Source organism: Chionomys nivalis, chromosome 21, assembly GCF_950005125.1.
Source record: "Chionomys nivalis chromosome 21, mChiNiv1.1, whole genome shotgun sequence".
Taxonomy (NCBI): Eukaryota; Metazoa; Chordata; class Mammalia; order Rodentia; family Cricetidae; genus Chionomys; species Chionomys nivalis.
Window position 1 is genome coordinate 9,259,075 of NC_080106.1, and position 14,954 is coordinate 9,274,028.

The following is a 14,954-nucleotide window of genomic DNA, read 5'->3' on the forward strand; positions in this document are numbered from 1 at the left end:
AGGCTGGCAGGGCTCAGAACAGTCAGGTCGGGGGGGGGGGGGGGAGACAGCTCAACTCTCACACACTGGCTGCCATGACAGGGACTTGCCAGGCCAGGGTGGCACACTGTTTCCACACACCTCTTCTCCTGATTACCTGTGCTGGCTGCCATTTGCTGACAGGGACAAAGACATTTTTGGCCATGGTTGAACCTGATACAGATTCAAGTGTCGGGTGGGGACATGCAGGGATCAGGAGGGAGAAGCTGGGGCTGCCACTGAGAGCAGCCCGTCACTGGAACCAATGAGCCATAAGACCTAGCTCCAGTCTTCCAAACAGGAGAGACTTGCTGCAGGGCTTCACAGTAACGCTCCCGTCTAGACACACCCTAAGGACAGCTGTAGACCTGGGGTGGTGGGGGTTGTGGAGGAACCAAAGGGACAGAACTTGCTCAGGGTGGGGACTTGTGCACTGAGTGTGGTGGCTTTGACAGGACTCACCAAGTCATTGCCTGAGGGTTAAATCTTGATAATCACTGTCTGTTCCGTGCTGGAAATGGGCCCAGGGTCTTGTCTCAGGCAAGGGCTCAACCTCTGAGCTCTGGATAAACCTGCCCCCCCCCCAGCACTCCCCTCCTCGCCCCAGAGGCCTGAGGAGCCCATACAGGCCTTGAACTCTTTCTGTAACTGAGAATGAATGACCCCTGACCCTCTGAACCTCTTGCCTCTGCCTCCTGAGTACCAGGATTACAGGTGTGTGCCACCACACTTGGCTTTTAAAAACATGTAAGGCATCTGTGAGTGAGCAGATCATGAAATAAACAGGGCTGGGGTTGAGCCCCTGCCTCAGGGGCCACCGGGAGAGCCCTGCTGAGCTGCATCACAGGGCTGGAGGCCCTGTAGTTATTTGTGACTCATTCCTCCTGGGACAAACTTAGTTGCCAACCTAAGACAATAACAAAGTATCAGAGTGGCTCTTCAAGACCAACCCTTTTGTTTCACAGGGGGCAAGGCTCAAAGGAGTCAAGCTATCTCTCAAGTTCACACAGCAGCTCTCCCGATCTCTAGGCAGGTTGCCCCCTAGAGCACTACCAGCCCTGGCCACATCCTCAAAGGCCACTGATTCTCATGAAACACGTCTCAGCTGAGCAGAACACAAGTCTAACAGGCTCCTGAGCCTTGATCACACAAGACGGGGTGAGGCTTGCTGCTGCTTGCTCAAATTTCCAATCTATCCCACTTGGCAAGGTCTCCCTGCCTGTGGGCAGTAGGGAAAACTGGCTTTGTGTGGCAGGGTGGTGACCACTGCCTACTGTGGAAGCCAGGGCTCTGCTCTGCCCTCATGCCTCCTGGGCCTGGTCAGCAGCTGGCCACTGTCCCAGGGAGGCCCTTAGTTTCCCAGCCGCCCCTGGCTTTGTTTACCCGGGCCCTTCCAGGCCAGGAACCATCCGGAAAAGGCGGTTAGGCTGGGAACAGCTGCCTGGCGCCTCTGAAAGGCTCAGATGTGGTGCGCGGCAGGGGCCGGAGCCAGTACACTGCCGCTAGGTGAATCGGCTGCCGTTAGAGTCACCAAGAGCAATTAAAATGAGAGGAAAAACAGCCTGGGTCCTCCAGAGGCACCCGACCAGCTGCTCCCTGCTCCCACCTCGCGGGCCCCTAGGGGTAGCTCGGGCTCCGGTTCCTGCCTGGCTCGTGCCCGCCCAGCCACCTGCCTTCCGCAGAGTCAATATTGACAGCCCCTGAGCAGCTCTCCGGCTTGCCAAGGGCTGGGGCACCGGGAGGCAGAAGGCTCCGGATCTCCACTCAATTGCTGCGTGGAGAGATGAGATATTGCCTTCCTGACCCAAAACTGGAGTTCACAGCTGTACTTCATTAGGCTTCTCTAGGCGGCCCAAGGAGAGGCCAGGGCTCACCTGCTGGCAGCAGCTGCCGTTGCCTCCCTCCCTCAAGCCGCCCTGGGCTCCTGCCCAGGCCTCAAGGCAAGGGGGTGGGCAGCCCAGGATGGTCGCCAGCGCTGCCCCGACCTCCACAGCCCTGCCAATTTACGTGAATAATTTTGCTCAGATGGGCAGACAAGAGGGAGAGAAAATGGTCACATGTCTGGACCCCCCCAGAAAGTGATGATGGTGGAAAATCTCCCCCCAAATTCCTTACTTCATCTCTCTGGGTGACATGTTCACTACATGGTGTCAAATGGCTGAGTACACAGTAGATGCTCAATAATGTCCCTTCCTTTTCCCCCTTGCAGCTGTAGCTGCCTTTGGAATGCCCACATCCCGTACCTGACAGTCACTTTAGGATAGCGGGTTCTCTGCTCTGCATTCATATCACCGGGAGAGTTTCTAGAAAGATCCAGAAGGAAGCTGAGGGTCAGCCCACGCCCACATTTCACACAAGGAGGTCTGGATGCTCAGTCAGAATCAAAGGCTTTCCCCAAAAGGCGGTGGTGCTGGCAGTCAGCTCCTTCAGGTAGAAAATCCAATGGCCCAGTCTAGGGGTCAGCTCAGACAGCCACCAGGCTTCCTGCCTCTGCTCACCGCAACTTTGCCCTCTACCATGACGTCTGTCAATCATGCCGCAGCAGGCTCCGAGGTGTCCATGCTGGGACTCTGACCCACCACAGGAGCATGGAGGTTGGCAAAGAGAAGCTTTGCAACCCTAAACAGATTACTTGAGCTCTCTGGGCCTTTACTGAGTATGGACCACATGGATTGAAGGCTGTGCCTTTGGAAGCATGCGGGAGCCTGGAATCCCAGTCCAGCTTTCTTCTGTGCCCCACACATGTGTTTCATGCCCTAAGGGGGGGTTATGCGGGGGGGGGGGAGGCAAGACATGGGAACAACAGGGCTTCAGTCTCAGCACAGAACCCTGTGTGATCCGAGGTGGCACCCATGAGGCTGTGTCACCTTATCTAGTCCTGAGGAAGCTGCAGTGTGCTCAGGGCTGCTGTGGAGGTGACAGGAACTTAGGCACCAAGGACCCTACCCCTATCCTGGATCCTTGTCCCCAAAGGATGCCCTGACAGCTGCAGTTTCCAGGTGGGAAAACCGAAGTCTGAGGGGAGTCTGAACCAAGGTCAAAACAACCAGAGCTGAGACTTGAACCCTGCACCTGGGTGCCCCAGCTTTTGACCACTATAAGCTTATGTGAACCCCCTTCTGGGGACTTTTTGAGCCACTGGGACCCTATGATGGCTGGAGCTGGTGTGTGTGTGTGTGTGTGTGTGTGTGAGTATGTGTGTATGTATACATTTGTGTGTACATGTGTGTAGAGGCCAGAGGTTAATATTTCCTGTTTTTTTGTTTTTAGACAGGGTTTCACTGTGTAGCCCTGGCTATCCTAGAACTCACTCTGAAGACCAGGCTAGCCTCACACTTGGAGATTCACCTGCTTCTGCCTCCCAAGTGCTGGGATTAAAGCCATGTTCATGCTTGCATGGCAAGCACTTTACTGACTGAACCTTCTCCTTAGTCCCAAGAAGAATCCTTACAGGAAGCATGGTCTCTGAGGATGAGGCCCGCACGTTGCTCACAGTATGGGGCCCACACGTTGCTCACAGACCCCCAGTGCTGGTGGCAGAGTAGGCAGCAGGGTGGTCAAATTACTGAAAAGCCTGAGGGTCACATAGAGGCACAGACTGAGGCAGGGTCAAGGGCTGGACATGAGAGGCCACACTACCTACCCAGAGGCCCACTCCGTTAATAAAGGTTAATAAAGATGCACAGTCCATAGGGTACCTGCCATGGAGTCATAGAGACAGATCTGGGAGGGCTGAGGAGGGAAGGAGGTTGCCCCTGAGCAGACCTGCAAGGTCCTGAGTGACAGTGAGCTTGAGGAGGGAGGCTGCAGATGGCGCCTAGGAGTAAACTGAGGCTTGGAGCAGCATGTCAGTTTGCCAAGGGTACAGATACCAGTGTCAGGGAGCAGGCATTACCCTATGAAAGTGCCTCCACAGGCCTTGTTTACACGGCTCCAATCAAGCTCAGCTTATCGGCCTCACCATCACCCAGTGGAGCACTGGCCCTGGAGAAGGTCACCCATGCCCAGACACCCCTCTCTTCACACCCACCCAGGGCTTCATTACAACTCTGCCATCTATGCTGGACCCCTACTGACTCCAAAGGACGGAAAACCTCCGATGCTTGGTACCTTCATGCCTTTTGCTCCTGGGGAGACTGTACCCTCAGCTCCTCTACACTGATGTAGTTTCATCCTTACCCCAGACTGGACACGGAGGTGCTGAGTATCAGCGCCTGCCATTTCTCACAGTACAGGGCAGAAGCAGGAGGCCCCGCCAGAGTTCTCCACAGTGAAGGGAGCAGTCAAGGTCTGGGATATGGGCTACTCCCAGAACAGACCTCAAAATAGTACCAGGTCCAGTGTGGCAGGGCTCTCTGGCAGTGTGATGAGGGGGCCATGGTGGCATAATGCTCACCATATACATGCCAGAAATAGCTCCCAATGCCACACTACTGGGGCTCTGGGAAGCAGTCGGTGTAGCGAGTAAACCCATCCTACAGATGTGATGTCAACACACAGAGGTCTGAAGACCCATCCTGTCCAAGGACGATAATGACTTTGGTGTCCGCTGCAAGTTCCTTGTAAAAGCCTTTAGAGGTAGCTTGGGAGCAGAGCAGAGGATCAGGCTTGCCTGGGAGATGGAAGTGGGGGCGGCTGAGGTCAAGCTCCTCCTCCTGCCCACCCGGAGAGGGCCACCACTGCTGGCGCACTCCCCGCGAGGCCAGGCCTTGCAAAGGAAGCAGAAATCTGTCGTTAACACTGTGCCAAACCCGAAGTGGCTGCTCCCAAGCTGCAATCCAATAAAAGTGTGACTTGTCTATTTATCATCCGCAGGGCTTTTTATCACAGTGCAGATGGTTGCTACCTTTAGAAGCCTTGGCAGCCCGCTGCCAGCCGCCCGCCACGCACAGCTTCACTCAACAGGATCTGGGCCTGCACCTGCGGCCGTGAGGGACCTGGGGACGGCCACTGGCCATGCTCAAGGTGGCCTTGCTCTTCTTCACCTCCCCACAATGCTCACCAGCTGCCCCTGTCTATGCTGATGGCTGCTGGGGCTGGTTGAACTCCCCGGTTTCTGCTATGGCTGCACCTGGGGCCATCTTTTAGACGCTCCACATGGTTGCTGCCCTTGAGGGGAGAGCCAGCAAGGACAGCATCCCATGCCAGGTTACTCAGAACAAGGGGCCCTCTTTGGATCCCTCCAGAGAGTAAAACGGTAAGATGGAGCTGAGAAGATCAAGGGCTTGAGCAGAGCAAGCACCTGGGCTCCCCCCACAGGCGCCTGCATGCAGGGGTACAGCAGGGGCGTCTGAGGGATCAAAGGCTTTTTAAGAGCTCCACTGTGGGCATCAGGTTGCACCTGTGCCTGTGAAGAAGTCACCAGCAGGGAGGTGGCAAGCAGGCAGGAGGACTGCTCGCGGGGCCTGAGGGAAGGTGGACCCCTGGGAAGGGCAGATCCCTAGTCTCTGTTCCTACACCTGAAACATCTGTTTGTAAAGACGGCTCCCACATGGCTCTCCAGATGGTTCTAGCCCCTAGAAGTCAGTCATAGGACACAGGGTCTCCACCCATCCAAATCCTAGTCGCAGCTGTCCACACCTGTGTGTGTGTGTGTGTGTGTGCATAGCACATGCATCTGTGTGCACTTGTGTGCAGGGGGATAAAGGAACTGGCACCCCGCCCCTTTACAGAAGTCAGGTGGTAGGGACACAATGCCCGGACACTGTCAAATTGGAAGAGTGACCTTTGCTCTTTACTGAATCCCAGAAGCACCAGCTCCTGCCTCTTCCTGCTTCTGGGCCATCTCCTGAATCTCTTCACCTTTCCACCAGACAAGATGCCTGGCTGTCTAGACCAGTTGTGGGGTCCAGCACCTCTGCTTCACGCACAAGCCCTCCACAACACCACTCTGTAGTGAAAGTTAAGGAGGGCTCTGGCCACCGCAGCTCCTGCAGCTGCCAGTGCCTCCTCTGGGCTCCATCTCTGCCTCAGGGATGAAACCAGAGTTTCAGGTTGGGGACCCCAATGGTACACAAAGACTCCTCATCACAGGAAGGGTGGGTGACAAACAGTGAGACTATGGGGCAGTGACTGGGCTCGACTTCCAGTGATGTGTCAGCAAGTGCCAGCCTGCCTCATCTGCTGAACGCAGCGAGCATCTGCTACCCACCTTTCCTGGCAGGCTTCCCTTTCTGTGATAATAAAGTTCTGCCCATAATAGCTATGGTGCGTATATAGCTGCCATTGAGGCCAGGTAGGGATCTGAGCACTCAGCTCCTCTTTCCTCCCTCGGCCTTCTAAACACTGCCAGCAGTCAACTGGTGGCACAGGCAGTTTCACAGCTGGGAAAGCAGCCACGGAGAGGTGGAGAAACTGGCCTGGGGTCGTGGAGCTAGAGTCAAAATCCTAAGAAGTTCACCGCTCTGCAGGCCTGGCAGGGTCTTGTGTGCTTCTGAGGGGCCACCCTGACTAGACGAACCCCGTTCATCCTGAAGGGTGTGAGCAGTATATGGTCAGAGCCATCTGGACTCAGCTGTCTCCTTGAGAGGGAGGACACCAGGTCTGGGAGGCAGGTTTTCCACGGTATAGGGGCATGTCCCCACCCCCAACCCTCCCAGCCCCCATCACCTAGGAGATTGGGCCATGCTTACTGAAGGATGATGTCTGTCTCCAGTCCCCAGAGATGGAAAGGATGCCTCTGCCCTCCATCAAGAAGCCATCTGAGGGCTGGAGATGCAGTCCAGGTGGTGGAGGACTTGTCTGACACGCACAAAGCCTTAGCTCCCGTTCCTAGTACCACGTAAACTGGGTATGGCGGCTCAGGCCTCTACGCTCAGCACGTGGAGGAAGGAGGATCAGGCATTCAAGGTTATTCTTCACTATTTAGCCTGGGCTACACGAGACCCTATTTAACACCAACAAAACAAAACAATAAAGCAGAGAAGGCCCCCTAAGGGATGTCAGTCCATCTAGAGCACCGTGAGGCATCCGCGGCAGCCGTGGCGGCAGTGACCCAGCTACAGTGTGACAGCTGAGTGTTCAGACATTGCCAACTGTCCCCTTGAGCAAGCAGGATCATCCCTTCACGGAGAGGAACTGTCGCAGAGATGCAGCTCCAACTGCGTGCAGGCTGTGCTCTGCGCCAAGCGCAGTTGGCAGAGGCCCGAGGAACTCACTGCCGGCTCCCTAGGAAGACAGGCCTCAGGAGGGCAGAGCATGAGAGAAATGCATGGAGGAGGAGGAGGCAGGTCCCAAGAGAGATCAGCGTGCCCCGTGGGGAGGATCACAAGCCACCCAGAGTTGGGCAGCAGTGTGGACTGGACATGGGACAAAGAGCAGTGTCCACGGCCAGGCTGAACACCCATGGGTTCTGGGAGTGTGTTATGAACAGCACACAGGGCATGCTAAGGAAAGCTAAGGGCCGTGTTCCAATACAAGCCCCACTGACTCACTGTACCCCACCTTCTTGTCCCCCCCGTCAGGGCCTCATGACCACTTGCCAATTGGCCATACATCTCAGGGAGCTTTCAGACCTGATGTGACCTTAAAAAAAAAGAAAGAGGGACTTTTGACCCCAGCATTCAAAGAGTTAGCATGGTTAGCATGTTCTTGGCAATACTGACCCAGAGTCCTCCCAGAGTAGACGATGGCCAGGATGGGTCCTGTAGCTGTCATAAGAGGCTTGGGTTTGGATTGCTGGCCCACCTCCAGCCCTGACAGACAGGCACACTCAGACAGACCTTCTGGAAGCTGAGGGAGTGCTTCCCCCAGGCAACTGAACCTGGTCTAGATTATGACGCTGGGTAGAAGGGCTAGAGTGTCAGCCAGTGGGTCTGATGTGACTTGCGGCCAGCTTGAGCGTGCTGTATCTGCCCATATCTCCCTCATTCAACAAATAAGGTGATATCAAGACCCCCTCTCCAGTCTATCAGTGGGAGCCTATGTTGGAAGGAGGAACAGACAGCAGGGTGACAGCCAACTGGCAGGTCACTCTAGGACAGGTACAGTGTGGGTTGTCAAGAGTGTGGGTGGGGAACAGGTGGAGCCACTCTGGAGGGGGTGGGCAGAACTCTGAAGGGCAACAATGGCCTGTGTGTGCCACTGTGCATGCCACTGTGCACGTGGGTCTGCAGCCATGTGAATATTGCCACTATTTTATATTAACTCATACACTGTGCATACACCAGTGTGAACCTATGTGCCTATGTCTACACCCTGCTGCTCATGTGTGTGTGCGCGCTTCTTGGGAACATGCATCTGCGCATGGGCCTGTGGAGATCGGCACACGTGCACACGCATCCATGTTAGATATGTGTTATGCATGTTAAGGAGAGTCTGGACCAAAGACTCTTCAGAAGCTCACCCTCCCCAACTGGACTAGGAATCACATAGGCCTCTGTGTGGTACCTCGTGTGTGCTCGCTCATACTCAAGTGTGCACGTGTGTTCTTTGGCCTGCGAGTGCCTCCAAACAAAGTACACCCTCAACCCCGCAAGCCACCGCCATCTGTCTCCCTGCCGCTTGGCTATTTGAGTCGCTGTGGGGGGAGGTGGAGACCTCCCTGCAGAGAGGACCAGATGGTAGAGTGGAGCCTTTCCCTGCTGCCCCTCCCTGTGGCCCACCCTGGCCTCTTGGCCACCTGGGACATGGCAGGGCGCCACCCTCAGCTCCGGTGCCTCAAGACTCCCCTGACCCTTGGCCCCAGCTCCACCACAAGTGGCCTTTTGCCCCAGCCACATTAATCTCTGTCCAGGTCGGCTGGCAGAGGCAGTAGAGCAAGCAGGGCATGTCCCCAGGGCCTACAGACAGAGTGGCTGTCGAGTGACCCCCTCCAACAGCCCTGGCCCAGGAGCCCCAGAGGGCAGAGGGCAAATTGGTGAGCTCCCAAGTGTCCCTGGACCTTGCGGGGACCTGGAGGGGAGGCTGCCTTGACCCCAGCGGGTCATTGCTACAGGTCAGCTGGTTGTCTCTCAGCAGGTCACACGGTGGCCCTGAGCAGCACAGTCTGCCGCTCTTTTACCAGCCTGCTTTACCCGAGGTTCCCTGGGGGACCCTCAAGGCAGCTGTCAGTCACTTGTGTAGTTATTCAACAGATAAGCTGCCACGGAGGCAATGTGGGACACAGGGCTCCCAGATCCACTGTGTGCCCTTAATGCTGGCCTCTCACTCCCCAGCTGCAGAGCTTTGGCAATGGAACTCAACAGCACACGGGCCTCAGTTTCCCCAGTCACATCCCGCAGTCTAGGCTGCCCCGAGGATTCGATGAGCCTCTGTGGACCAGGAGAGCCCTGCAGCTCATAGCCATCACAATCATTAAGGTCTGTGCCAAGAAGGGAGAGTCCCAGGCATCAGCAGAGGCAGGGCCCTCCCTCTGTCTTCTCCTGCCAGGACATTCCTTTTCCTTTCTACACCTCTGGAGGATGGGACCCGAAAGAACAGGAACAAAGCTGCAGGACCCCGGGGTTGGCAGAGGAGCCCTGGTATCAGATGTGATCTTTATTACATGCACAGGTGTGTGGGTCAGACTGGGGCTGGGGGGTGCAGTGGGGGAGCATAGGGAGTCAGGAGTGCTAAGCAGATTCTTACGCCTCCGTGACCAGGCTGGACTATGGTAGCCAAGGCCCTGGGCCCCTGTGGCATCCTTATAATGTGTGCCCTGTGCCCAGGGCATTCCACACAGGACTCACTGATCCTCACACAGAAGCCCTTCTACCAGGAGCAGGCCTAGAAAGTTCCAGGCACTTGTACAAAGATGTTAACAGCTAAAGGATCAAAAGGGGAACAGAGTTTCTGCACACACTACTAGCTGGTAGCCCTAGGCCTGGCGTTCAGCAGGAAGGAAGGAGCAGGAGAAAGGCATGTATGTCTGCATTCTTTATACGAGGCACAGGCCCAGGCAGGGCAAGGGACAGGGCCCAAGTAACGACTGACGGGCATCCGGGCATCCGTGGGCTGGTCCTTCCTGGGCTCTGATCCCTCCCAAGTGCGGGTGGTGTGGGAGCTGGTTTCCGTTCCCACCCTGTTATCATTTCCCTCCCAGGCATCATGTGGCCTTCTCAGCACAGCAGGGGACCTGGCATTTGGCCTCTTCAGGCTTTCTAGAAATAAGATCAAGGAAGGGAGAGCGGGAGTCCTAGGGGTCAGCTCTTCTGTTTACACATGAAAGGGCCCCCACTTCCTCCAGGGATGGGGGCTGCTTAGAGGAAAGACACAGGGGCTCCTGTGACCCCAGGAGTCTCCTCAGGGGGCCCTAATGAGGTGGTCAGATGGTACAAAGAGGCCCATGAACGGCCACTTCCTTGCTCCCCCCCCCCCATGGGGAATTTCATGGGTGTGGTAGCCTGTGAGGCAAGAGGTACCACACCTACCTCTGCCATCTGTTCAAGGCCAAAAGTCACAGGGTAGGAGTGAAGGGAGAGGGGAGGGACACTCGGTGGCCTGGCCCCCTCCTGTCCTACTCTCTCACACCAGATGTCTCCAGCCCACCCTGCTGCCAGGAGCCCACCAAGGTGGATGGGGCTAGTTCTGGCTGGGCTGGGCCTGTGGCTCCCTCTGCAGTCCCTGCACAGCCTAGCAACACGGAGACCCCACTGGAGATGCCAGCTAGTACCTCCAGGCAGTTTGCCTGCTCCTCGTAGGGGATCGTTCTGTGCCTCTGCTTATTGGGGTTTGGGGTCTGGGCTGTGTGCATCTGGTCAAGCCTCTAGGGGCCTCTCAGAGGGGTACATCCTACCCTGGAGTTTCATCTCTGTTCCATGGAGTTACCAAATTCTGCTTCATTGTGGCTCTAGGCAAGGAGTTACCCAAGCAATGTGTAGCCTTAGACTGGAGGTTGACAAATTCCTACTACGGTGTGGATGGCTGAATGACAGGCCGGCATAGAGAAACCTGAATTTATAGTTAGGATAGGGTTGAGCCAGTGTTTGCTGTGTGACCTGAGGCTGATGTCTTGAGACCTCTGGGCTGTTGTTTGTCCATAGGATTAAGGGTAATGCCTTGGTGGGGAGGGAACAGAAGGTTTGAACAGATGTTTAACCCTGGGCCTGAGGGAGGCACCAGCCACCCTAATCCCAACTTCTGGAGGGTCTCTGGAGCTGGAGAGGTGCCATGGCACAAGGACATTTTTAAAAGCTGCCCAGAAGAGCCTCTGCCACACAGCTGTGGAGCTGTGACAGGTTCAGAGTCCCAGAGGCAGGATGACAGTGGGCAATGCAGGTCACGATCTTTGGATCTGGGCAGGGAAAGCGGGGAAGCTGGTCCAGACCAAGCCATAGCCTGCTGCCCCTCAGCCTGCTGGGACCCTTCCTGATCTGTAAGGGTCACAAAGAAGATGAGAGGCTCCATGTCCATTGAAAGCACCAAAATGACAGCACCAGCCTTTGATCGTGAGCCCCTGAGGGACTCGTGACCATGGCAGCTCTTTCTGGGAGCTCAGAAAGGGGAACAGAGAGCAGCTGAGGCAGCAGTGGCACCCCTCGAAAGTACAGGGCAGCAGAGCAAGATAGGCAAAGGTGGCCTTGGCCAAACTTTCCTTTCTGGCTCAGACACTTCCTGACTGGAGCTGTGGGGCTGAGATGTTCCAATCCCTGGTTCCTTGGTTTCCTTGTCTATAAATACAGGTAAGAGTCCCTTCCCATGGGGCTGGGGAGAGGCTGGATCAGTGAAGTGCTTGTCACAGAAGCATGACAACCTGAGCTGAGTCCCCAGAGCCATGCGTGTCGTGTGGACTTGTAACCCACGCTGGGAAGACGGAGACAGGAGGATCTCTGTGGCTTGCTGGCCCACAGGCTTCTGAAGAATGACAGTCAAGTTACCTACCTATCTATGAGCTATGTAGGTAGTTGTCCTTGCCTATCCAGGCCCCCCAGAACTACCTGAACCATGTGCAGAGATGAGGGCACCCCGGCTTATTCTAGGAGCCACACAGGCTGCAGGAATGAGACATCGTCCCCAACTCTACCACAGTAAGTCTTGTGACTGTCTAAGTACTTCCCATTGCTGCGCCTCTGTTTCCCCTGGTCAAGGGTTGGGATGGGTACTACAGTTTCTTCCTAGGTCCGTTCCTTTGGCACCAGGTATATAAGGATGGTGGTGTGTCCTTTTGCAGGACTAGAGAGCTCCTTTCTTCTACTACCGAGTTGACTGAGTGTCCTGTCCAAACAACCACTTCCACTTGTCTGTTCACCTAACGTCCCCATCCATGTAGCCCACAACTGTCTGTTAGCCAACATAACTCTAGCAACTCCACCCACTGACATCATCTAACCCTTCTCTCCCTCCTTCTATCCCTTCATCCAACCAAAGTCCACCTAGAATCCATCATCCACTCACTTCGTCCATCCACCCATCCACCTATCCATCCATCCATCTACCCAACCACCCATCCACCTATCCATCCATCCATCTACCCAACCACCCGTTCATCTATCCATCCATCCATCTCCATCCATCCATCTCCATCCATCCATCCACCCACCCATTCATCCACCCACCCACCATCTACCCATCCATCCATCCATCCATCCATCCACCCACACACCCACTCATCCATCCAAGATCCACCCATCATCACCATCAAACCCACTTCTGTCCACCCACCCTTCCAGACATGTGATCCTGGGCATCTGGGAAACTGCAGGAGCAGCAAGGTGGAGTCCAGACCTTGGTCACAGGCAGCTTCTCTTAGCTGTCTGCAAGAGCTGCTGAGAATCCCACCTCTGTTCATATCTGGCTTTCATTTTCCTTATTTATTTACTATTTTTTGAAGCAGGCTCTCACTCTTTGTGGCCCCGACTAGCTTGGAACTCACAACCAATAAAGCAGCCTGGTGCAAACCTGTAGTGATCTTCCTGCCTCTGCTTCCTGGGGTGACAGGCGTGTGTGAACGCTGCGGTGACAGGGCTGTGTCAGGGCGAACAGCCAGTACTTGACTCTTGGCCTTTTGCTTGTCCTTGGTTCCCAAAAAATCTCCCTACAGGAGGATCTGTGTGGAGACTTCCAGGGAGAGAGAGGAACTCAGGGTTCCCTCTGGGTTCCCGTGTTAGTCAGTGATGGAATGTTCTGGAAGCTTTGCCATCCACTCTGCCCTCAGTGCCTCGTCTTACCACACTCCCAGGACTTTATTAATAGTCTATTAGTGGGTAATAAATGAATGCATTTGGATGAGGAATCACCCAGGGGTGGTTGACGGGGGAGGAGGGGCAAGTTGGGGTGTTGGGTGGGTATCATCTCAGAGAGTGTCTCTCGGCACCTGCCCAGGTGGGGATGCTCCTGCTGGGTCCCTGCTGTGCAGTGGGTCCTGCGCCCCTCCCCGCAAGCCTCCCTCTCATTAATCTTGATGAGTTTTCTGCTGAGTATTTTTCCAGGGTTTTCAAATCGCTCACTAATTACAATTAATCACTTACTGAAACAGATGTCAGGAACAATGGAATGGGATGGTGGGGGCTTGATGAAGCTGTCAGGAGAGGGTGCGTGGGTGGCTGGGCGCTGGGTGCTGCCCTAGCCTGCCCAGGTGGGCTAGGGCGAGCCTGAACAGAGGGGCGGGGGTGCTCTGGGACAACAGAGGTAGTCACGTGAAAGCCTAGGGTCAGAGGGGAGACAGGTGGACGCTGAGGGCTCCACACTGCCCCCTGGAGGCCAGAGCCCCTCCTGGCGCTCCAGAAAAGGCTTGGGATCAGTGCTTAAGGCTGGCCCACAAGACTTGGGTCGTGCCTTTCACCTTAGAATTGTGTTTTTAGAGTATCGTAATATTAGAGATCAGATTCGAGTGCTTGAAAAGCTGAGGCAGGAGGATGCCGCGGGACCCTGTCTTAAAACCACAATTGACAGGAGAATTTGGACTTTTGGAAAGTACAGAGGTAGCATTAACTGAAAGCTACTGCCTGTGGCTAACACATTTCTGCACCAGACACCCGACTGTCAGAGACCTTCCGGCTGTCAGCAGCATTGGTCACTATAGTCTCTTTGTGGGCTAAAGCTCTCTCTCTCTCTCTCTCTCTCTATCTATCTATCTCTATCTCTATCTCTCTCTCCAGAATTCTATGTAGCATAGGCCATGGATGACCTTGAATTTCTGATCTCCATCCCCCTGCCTCCCCACCCCTGCCTTTCTCAAGTGTTGAGGTGACAGACAGGATCACCATGCCGCCTGGTTTCTGAGGACCTGGGGTTGGAACCCTGGGCCTTGTAGCTACATCTCCCATCCCGTCTGTGCACCTTTCTGTTCCACATTATTTTCACGCCGACTTCATTCCCTACTGTCCCCCCCCCCCGAATATGTTTCCTGGTCTGCACAGCAGGCTCTTGCATCGTGGGCTGTAGGGAGTGTGGCAACATATCAAGTGTGTGTCTGGGGCCTGTCATTCTGGGAGTGTGGGCAGTGCTAGACATGGCATGCCATGGTGCCTACAGCTCGCCCCTCTGTCTTTGCTTCTTATCTGCTCTGCGATGGGCACTGTTGGCAGCCCCGGGGATGTGCACCGAACAGGATGCACCACTGATGGAGCTGACAGTTCAGTTCGGCAAGGAGACAGAGGGCAAGAGTAGCATCTGTAGCCTTCAGGACCCAAGGCTGAAGAAAGCAGAGCAGGGAAGGTGCTAGCGAGCCCTCAGAGAAGAGGGAGGCCTGGCAAGGCTGGGCAGTGAAGGGGCTGTGTAGCCATCTGCAAAGGCCCTGGGGCAGATCTGAGAAGTTGGGCTGAGCAGGGCGTAAGGGGATTCAGAGAGGACGGGTGTGGGGCTGGTCACGTGAGATCTAGGCGCCAGTGTGAGAACTCTGGCTTATGTCCCCAGAGACGGGGGCATCATAGGCAGGATCTAAACAGAGTGTTGTCATGGCTGCCTCAGAGCCCTGCAGGGGTGAATATGGAGAGTTCTAGACTCTGTGCCCTCCATCTCCTGGAGTATGTTTCTGGTGATCGTCTGGCTCTGTCCTGGATCCTTCCCAAGAGTCCTTG

At 55.4% G+C, this 14,954-nt stretch overlaps 1 protein-coding gene across 3 annotated transcripts in view; it reads right to left on the minus strand.

The window, feature by feature from the left end:
- Gse1 (Gse1 coiled-coil protein) overlaps window positions 1-14,954 on the minus strand; it is a 343,505-nt gene that overhangs the window by 164,863 nt on the left and 163,688 nt on the right. The gene's annotated exons all lie outside the window — the stretch shown is intronic.